The sequence below is a fragment of the Marmota marmota genome, unplaced genomic scaffold (genome assembly GCF_001458135.2).
Source record: "Marmota marmota marmota unplaced genomic scaffold, marMar, whole genome shotgun sequence".
Classification (NCBI taxonomy): Eukaryota; Metazoa; Chordata; class Mammalia; order Rodentia; family Sciuridae; genus Marmota; species Marmota marmota.
The window spans coordinates 11,022,200-11,030,611 of record NW_025999880.1 but is presented as its reverse complement, the minus strand read 5'-3'; the positions used below and the strand labels follow the sequence as shown (position 1 = coordinate 11,030,611).

The 8,412-nt window shown below is 55.8% G+C and overlaps 2 long non-coding RNA genes across 5 annotated transcripts in view; one reads left to right on the top strand and one right to left on the bottom strand.

Moving 5' to 3' along the window:
- Nucleotides 1-143: 143 nt before the first annotated feature.
- Nucleotides 144-3,290, bottom strand: LOC125612132. 2 transcript variants are annotated; one of them, XR_007342460.1, is made up of 2 exons: nucleotides 3,171-3,290; nucleotides 144-501 (listed from the first exon to the last, which is right to left on the bottom strand). It is a non-coding gene; the product is annotated as an uncharacterized LOC125612132 (long non-coding RNA). The 2 variants fall into 2 exon arrangements; XR_007342463.1 differs by having other exon boundaries at nucleotides 2,121-3,201.
- Nucleotides 3,291-3,402: 112 nt separating this feature from the next.
- LOC125612138 overlaps nucleotides 3,403-8,412 on the top strand; it is a 46,691-nt gene continuing 41,681 nt past the window's right edge. For 2 of the 3 annotated variants that reach the window (XR_007342466.1, XR_007342465.1), the window contains exons 1-2: nucleotides 3,403-3,532; nucleotides 5,142-5,240. This is a non-coding gene — a long non-coding RNA (uncharacterized LOC125612138). Of the gene's footprint in view, nucleotides 3,533-5,141; nucleotides 6,637-8,412 lie in introns of those variants that run through there. The other variant, XR_007342464.1, reaches the window with a different exon arrangement.

The following is an 8,412-nucleotide window of genomic DNA, read 5'->3' as shown; positions in this document are numbered from 1 at the left end:
TTTCTTCAGGTTTTTTTTTTTTTTTTTCAGTTGTAGACAGACACAATACCTTTAGTTAATTTATTCATTTTTTCTGTGGTGCTGAGGATCGGACCCAGTGCCTGACACAAGCCAGGCAAATGATCCACCAACTGAGCTACAACGCCAGTCCTCAGCTAGTGTATTTTTTTCTCCACTAGGGCAGGGAGGAGGCCTGGAGAGCCCCTGGCCCCAAAGCCCGCCAAGTGGAGCAGGGGCTACATGAGGGCATTGAAGAACCCTGGGCTTTGATTTCAGGATTTCCCATGAGCCTCTGGGGCTCAGGGATGGACATGCCCCAGGTGGAGACTGGGCTTTCCCACCAGGGGAGGCGGGCGCTCCAGGGTGGGTCCTGGGAGCCACATCTACCTTCTCCTTAGCTCCCAGCCTCTGGGCCCTGGCCACAGTCATCAGGGCTGCTGCCTGTCCTCAAGGGCAGCATCTCTGGCCTGCGGGAGGTGACAGCATGAAGTCACTGGACTCCTGAAATAGAAGAGATGGGGCAGGGGAGGCCGGGCAGAGGGGTGAGGGAGAGGAGGAGTGAGAAGGGAAAGGCAGAGGGAGGGGAGGACAGGGAATGGGAGATAAGAAGAGGGAGGACACAGGCAGAGGGGAGACACCCAGAGATCAGGGGAGATAAGAGGACGTGAATGGGCAACCAGCAACCATCAACCAGGCCCTGCTTCCTCTCACAGGCCACATCTAGTCCATCCACAAATGCTCTGGATGCCACCTTCACAATCTGCATAAAGTGAGACCACCTCCTACCACACTGACGGTCAGGCCTCTACTTTTCCCCTGACTTGAGCCCCCCACCCACCACTCCACCCAAGTCTGTTCTCAGAGCAGACAGAGTGATCCTTCCAAAAACAAGATCAGGCCTTGCCTTCTTAAACCCTCACAATGGCCCTGCTAGGTCTTCCCTCTGTTCTCCAGTCCGCACTGCAGTCCTCACACACTGGCTTCTCTGACACATGGGCATCTGCCTCAGGGTCTTTGCACTTGCTGTGCCCTTTACTTGGATAGTTCCCCTCCTCCCCTGCCCCAAGAGCTTTATTCCTTCACTTCCTCTAGGCCTCAGCTAAGAAGTGCCCTCCTCAGAGAGGCCTTTCCTGACCACCCTATCTGAAATAGACTCCCCTCCCCCACTGTCATGCTGACCCTGACTCTCACAACTGCCCTAACTTATCAGGTGCCAGTCTCTGAAGGTCTCTGGCCCTGCTCTTGTCACTATGGGCCAAATTCCACAGGGATCCAGAATGATCTTGCTAGAAGCGGACTGGTCAGCTCACTCCTAAGTTTAACCCCCTCCAGTGGCCTCAGGATGAAGTCCAAAGCCCAGCCCACTAGGGCCTCACAACCAGGCTCCCCTCCTCCTGAGAGCTGCCCTGGGGACCAGCCCCTTACTGCTGCCTGCCTGGGGGACCACAGCCCAGCCTGCTCCTCCTTGCTCCAGCCCTCTCCTGGCTTGACTGCAGTGGACTGTGCTGTGGCTTCAAGTCTTCCTGCTCTGAGTTCTTGGGCACAGCCTCGCTGGACAAGGCCTGGCTGGCAAGCTCTCTGGACGGTTTGGCTCTCTGGCCTCAGCTTGGATGCAGATGGGGGCAGCCCTGGTGGGTGAGGGGCGGCTGATGGAGGCCACAGAAGGTGCAGAGGCCCTGGTCTCTCCCTGGGTGATGCCACTGCTGACCTGGCCTAGGCCCCAGGCAGCCTGAAGGAGGAACTGGGTCTCTTGCCCAGGGTTTGACACATAAGAGCCTCTGAGAAAACATCCATTGGCTGGTGGGATGGTTGACTAGAAATAGTAGTAATGGGTGCTCTTTATTTTATTTATTTTTTCAGCCCTGGGGATTGAACCCAGGGGTGCTCTACCACTGAGCCACATAGCCAGTGTTTTTTATTTTTTACTTTGAGGCAGGTTCTCACTATGTTGCCAAGGCTGGCCCCCAACTTGAGATCCCCTCCAGCCTCAGTTCAGGCTAGAATTGCAGTGTGTGCACCACCATGTCTCTTTTCTTTCTTTTTTACAATTCCATCTTTTCCCATTTTTAAAAAAAACAGTGGTGTTCTTGTCATTTTTTAAGAATGAAAAATAAATTAACCTTGAAATTTCACTTTTGCTGAAATGTTCAATTAAAAAGTAACACTTCCTGGATCTTCAAAGCTGAGCAGACACACACCTGTCCTCCACAAGCCCCCAGGATGCAGTGTGCCCAGAGGCGCTCTTCAGGACAGCCAGGAGCTGGAACCTGCCCCAGTGTCCATCAACAGCAAAATGGGTGAATAAATGGTGAGAGAGTCACACAAGGGCAAGCTCCCAGCAGGATGAGCGGCCCCTGACTCCCGAGAGAGGAGCGGAACCTCAGGAACACAACCCTGAGCAAGAGAAACCAGACACCAAAGGGCACGGACTGTGTGCGCCCTGCATGCATGCTCAGAAGCAGGCCAGAGCCTGGGAGGTTGGGAGTCAGCAGAGGCCTTATCTTTGGGGGTGCTCAGTGGGAGGGGCCTTGTGGGCCTTCTGGGGCCTGGAGGGGCTGTTTTCTGATCTGGGCGTTGGCCGGGTATGTTCTGCTAGTGCAAAGTGACCCAGCTGAACACTTTTGTATACTGTTCAGTGTGTGTACTTAACTCCGGGGGTGGGGGGGGAATAGAGTTTAAAAAATAAATGGCACACTCTCTCCAAAGGGAGGTGGGAGAGGTGCCAGCCTCCCCAGATGCCCCCAGTAATCATTCCCCTCCCCAAGCCTCTAAGACCCCTGAAGCCCCGGTCTAGGGGATCTGTTTCCATACAGCAGAGAATGCCTGGGGCTCTGGACTCAACCCCACCATCATAGTTTGGGTTTAGTTTGGGCTCTAGAAGCGGGGCCGGGTGTGGCTGTGGGCTGGCCCTCCCTGGCTGGGTCCCTTTGGCCTGCCTGCCATCATCCATGAGCAGGATAGGGATTGAGGGACGCCGGAGTGGAGCGAGCGGGCCGCCTGGGTCCCTGGGTCCTGCAGCCTCCTTTCACCTTATGGTGGCAGCGAGGAGGGCCTGGGGGGATGGTGGTGGTGGTGGTGGTGTGCAGGGGTGGCGAAGGTGGGACTTCAGTGACTCCTCCCCACCTACTCCCCCCAGCAGAGGACAGGAAAGCCCAGGGGCCTGGTCTGACCTTGCGCGCCACCCCCAAAGGTCACCGCGCTGCGGCTGTCTCGGGGTTCAGGTTCCTGCAGGCCGGCTGGGGAGGGCAGTAATCAATCCGTGCCCGCGGGCCGGCGAGGGGCGCCGATCCAGCTAGTGGCTCTCAGCAGCCGCCAGGCGCGGTTATTTATAACCGCGGGTCGCGTTACCTCCTGACCTTCAGCGGGGCCCAGCGATCCGCAGCGATTAGCATCTCTCCCTGCCGCCCACTGCGAACAAACACCCCTCTGTGTGCCCTCCCTGGCCGGGCCTCCCGGGAGGGCCCTGCAGGAAGCAGGATGTTGACTGGAGTCTGTGCCCAGTGGCTCCTTGGGCGGGTGGACCCAGCCACGTGTGAGTGGGGGAGGTGGGGTGTGGTTGGGGGGAAGGTGCAAGAAGTACTCTGTTCCCTTGCTTCCCAGGTTGCAAATGTTCTGGTCTATTCTGGGTGGCAGTTATATTTATAATATAGGACTCCCTAGCCTGGGTCTGCCCAAGAGGGTGCCCTCTCCCAAGCCAGTGGGAAAGAGGCTGCCGTGGTGGCCAGAGCACTTGCACAGGGGTGGTGCTGGAACCACAGCACTCTGCATTCTCCCAAGAAGCACCCCCCCCATTCCTAGGTGCAGCTGGTGCCTAGAGGGAGAAGTGACTGGAACAGGGTCACACAGCCATCTGCAGCAGACTCCCAGCTCCTGGTTGAGGGCCTTTCCCACTAGATCTGGGAGCTCAGTTACAGTCTGGAGGAGGCTTGTAAGGGAGGCTGGGGTGGGGAGACTGGCCTGTTCATTCATTGAACACACTGTTGGGTGGCAGCCCTGCTCCAGGGAAACCCCTCACCAGCCTGGGGAGTTGATGGTCTAAGGAAGACTCCAGCCCTGGAGCCACATGCCAGGCAGTTGCCAAGGGTCTTGATGTGTGAGATCCAGAGAGGGAGCCTGAGGCAGGCAAGGCCAGGTGGAGTGACTGGGGGAGTAGGCCTTGGGCTGAGTAGTCACTGAAGAAGCCTGTTGGTCACCATCAAGCTGTGAAGGCTTTGGCTGTGCTGTGGGGCCTCCCCTGTCAGCTTCAGTTGACCTTGCACCCAGGACAGAGGGTGAGCCCAGCCTCACCCTGGGAAATCACTCTGTAGGAAGCCTGGGGTGGGGCCAGCTGAGGGGCTCCTTGCAGTGAGACAGGGGACAGTGAGGAGGCGGGAGTCTCCATGCTGTCACTCCCTCTGGCACTTTGAAGCACTTGGAAAAACTGATGGTGTGGCTTGACTAACCCTTGCCCTCTCAGGAGGCCTTGGTTTCCACAAATGAGCAATGAGGAGCTTCACTGAGGAGCCATTTCAGCCCTGGCTGCCTGTGTGGGGGACTCTATGTGGGGGAGCAGAGACTGTGGGGAGCGTGTGGAGGGGGGGTGTAGGTCCCGGTAGGTAATGTAGGGGTGTTGTGGAAGTTGTGGGAGTATCCTTTGGGGGTGGGCTGGGGTTGAGGCAGGCAGAAGGCCTGGAAGGGCCTCTCCCTCACTCTGCAAACCCTCTGCCCACATGGTCAGCTTGTGGCTTTCGGACCCTGACCAGTCAATGAACTCAGGGTCTGGAAGTGTCAGCGGCTTTTCCAACCTTTTTGCCAAATGGGATGTCAGCATGGGGGTGGGAGGGGGCAGGGGGATGCCAGCTGGGCAAGGTGGCAATGACCTCATGATAACTGGCCAGGGGAGGAGGGGCAGCCACAGCCTGACTGGGCCGAGAGATCTGCCCCATTGGCCGCTGGTCAGGGCAGAGGCCAGGGCTCCACTCCAGGTGGGGGAGACAGAGTGGTCACAGGTGCGGGCTTTCTCAGGACTGTTGGTTCCTTTTGTGGGGACTCCCTGGAGGGTAGGCAGAGCACCTTGTTTTGACCCAGCATCTTGCAAGGGCTTTCACCTGTGATCTCAGATAAACTCACAGCAAACTTTACCTCCTGTCCCTATTTTATAGTTGAGGAAACTGAGGCTCATCAGAGTAAGAGATCCAGCTGAACTGGGAACAGGTGTTGGTGTGCCCCTACTCTGCCCCATGGTAACATGGCGAGGACAGGTGAGTGCCCTGGTGTTCAGGAATGGGCCTTTTGTGAATCCTCAGGCCTGGTGCTCTCCACTTACCCCAGAGAGGCTCCTCCTTGGGAAGCCCTCCACATACTTTTCTACAATCTGGGAGGCAGTCAACACCAATAACCACAGGGCAGCCACCATAACAGAAGCCTTTACATCCAATACGGGACCCTTTCTCTTGTACCGGCCGGAGGCGGGGTCCTAGTCATGCAGAAGGCCTCTACCCGCCCAGGCCTCTTAGACTCCCTGGATCAGGTTGGGGTTGCTCCTCTGTGGCGTTGGAAGGGGCTCCCAGTTCGCAACCCCAGGGTGGGTGTGACCCTGTCTTTGTACCCAGATGCTGAGATCAGCTGTGGGACTGCTCTTTCTTCAGCTGTTTATTAGTTTCCCATAATAATAATAGCTACCCCTACCTAAGCTTTATGGTTCACAAAGTACTTTCACAGACATTCTCTCATCTAACCCTCACACTGGCCCTGTGATGAGGAGCTAATATACCCATTTTATAGAACAAGAAACTGAAGCTCAGGGAGGGAGGTTCTGGGGCTAGTCTCAGATCACAGGGCAGAAAGTGGAGGACATAGGCTCTGGCCTCCCTGACCTGGCACTTCCCACAGCAGCGATCCTCAGGGAGCCTGGTGGCCCTGTGACTTCTCCAGGGCAGACACTGGGCTGCAGCAGGGGGCCAGCAGTGCAGCCCGGACAATCTGCTCTTTTCAGTCTGGGAGTGCTATGAAGAAGGCTCCTCACCTCCTTCTGCAAATACTGGAGAGAGAGGAGAGGAGGAGCAATGAAGAGGCCAAAGTGCATGAGATGGCTGGGGAGAGTGCTGGGGAGGGTCCCCCAGCACAGCTGGCTGCCCTGGCAACAGGCCCAGGCTAAGCAGTGGAAGGGACCAGACGTTCCCAGAACAGGAGTCCAGCAACGGGGTGCCCAGTGCCAGCTGTTGCCATGTTCTCATCTGCCCGCGGCAAAATGAGAATAATAAGGACAATATAGTGAGGTTTCAGAAAGCTGAATCTACTCGACCTTTCATCTGAGCCGTGCATTTTCAATAGCATGTGCATGTATTTAAAAGCACCCTTACTTTGACATTTCCTTTTAATGTCCTTAACTCAGCAAAATAAAAAAACTGGTGACTATGTCAGATCCTAAATTGTTTTTTTGGAAATGTTAAGTGATCTGAGAAATCCAAAAGATGGCGAAGTGAGCTACCCCTAGAGTGCTTCCAAGTAAAATCTGGTATAGGGCTTGGGATGCGGCTCAAGTGGTAGCGCGCTCGCCTAGCATGCGTGAGGCACTGGGTTCCATTCTCAGCACCACGTAAAAATAAAATAAAGATATTGTGTCCACCTAAAACTAAAAATAAATATTAAAAAATTTTAAAAATCTGGTATGAAGGGAGTTGGTTTAAATTGAGGGAGAAGGGATTGGGGTTTATGCCCAGGCAGTCCCTGTGGCCCCAGACTAGGCCTCCCCAGGAAACCTGAGCAGAAGGAACAATCGAGTGACTGTACAAGGAATTCTGAGAAAGGTTTCAGGGCCAATTCTCAATGCCACACACCCTCAGCTCCTCTCTGCCCTGGAGCCAGGAGGAAATGTTCCCTTAAACCCCACCTCTGCCTTCCCCAGACCCCACAAGGATAGTCCCAAAAAAGTCCAGGCCCTAGAAGCAGACATCAGGGCTTGGGCTGACTGCCCCTCTGAGAGGGCATGTCAGTAATGTTGCAGCCAAATATAGAGGGACACCAGACACTGGCAGGGGCCCCAGCCCTGGGGGGCTCCCCAGACTTCCCGGTGCCTATCCTATCTCTTCTCTTCCAAAGCCCTACACCCCCTAACCCAGGAGGGCAGCCAGGAGGCTGGAAGCCCTCGCCTGGTCCGGCCCACGTTGGGACATGTCCCAACAAGCCCCAGCACAGTGGGAAGCTGCCTTGAAGGCCCAGGGCTTGGGCTGGGCATGAGCATGGAGACACATCTATCTGGAAACTCCAAGCACTTTTAATAAGCGTAACTTCCCACAGGGCACTCTGACACCAGGACACCAAGAGGACCCTCCTGCTCTCTGTTCTCCAGTTTCCGAAGGAGACCAAGCCATAAAGCTGGGGGTGTGGGAGGGCAGGAAGCCAGGCTAAACCCCAATAACCTGCTGGTCGAATTGAATTGCAGATAATTAGTCCTGATCACCTCCACCCTCCTCTCTGGGGGAATTAAAAGTCAAAGGGCAGGGCTGCTGACGCAAATGTCAGGGAAGACAAGCAGTCTGAACAGCTGAGATCCTGCTCTCGGCTTCACTGCCTGAGGTCCTGAGCCCCAGTGCCTTGGACATGGTGTCCCCCAGGCTGCCGGGAGCTGGCAGTCCCCAAGATGCCTGCAGGCAATGGGGCCCAGCTCGCCCTCCCTCCTGGTTCTAAGGTCCACAGAACTTGATGGTGAAGGTTAATGTCAGACTCCCAAGAAAAGCGTTGCCAGGACAGGGAGACTGTGTTCTGGGTCACATGAGCCCCTCTCCTTCCCACCTCTACAAGAGGAAGAAACCTGTGTCCCTGTGACAGAGGAGCCAGGCTCCCTAAAACCCATGGTGTCCCTTCTAGGCAGGCCCCAAGGCAGGCACACCCTGGGCAGCTCCATCAAGTCTGTGCACCAGTGGGGACCCCTAGCGGTCGTGGCGGGACTTGAACTTGGGCTTGGCTGGGCTGCTGCAAACCAAACAAGGCAACCACAACTCATGGCCAGTAACTTGGGGAACCCTGGTGTGAACAGCTGGGGAGTTGAGTTTGGCAAGGGGGTGTATTTAAGTCTTGATTTTTCCGAATTGAACTGTGGCTAGATCTCAGCCTAAATGTCCCGCTGTTAGCAAATCAGGGTCAACATGTCTAAGAATGAACTCATCATCTCCTGGCCCTAAACTTGCTCCTCCTCTAGACTTCCTAGTTTCTATTAATAGGGTCATCACCTGCCCAGTGCCCCAGGCTCCAAACCTTCCTGTCATCTTCAGCCTCTCCCCATAGGCTGTCCTGCCCTGCTCCTCCTTACTAGGCTGGCCAGTCTGCCATCCTTCTCCTGCGTGCTCCTTGCCATTGCCCAGTCAGCCAGCCTCTTGCCTGAGCTCCTTGTGTTCTCAATAATGCTGCTGCTTGGTCAGGCCTGGGCGTGTT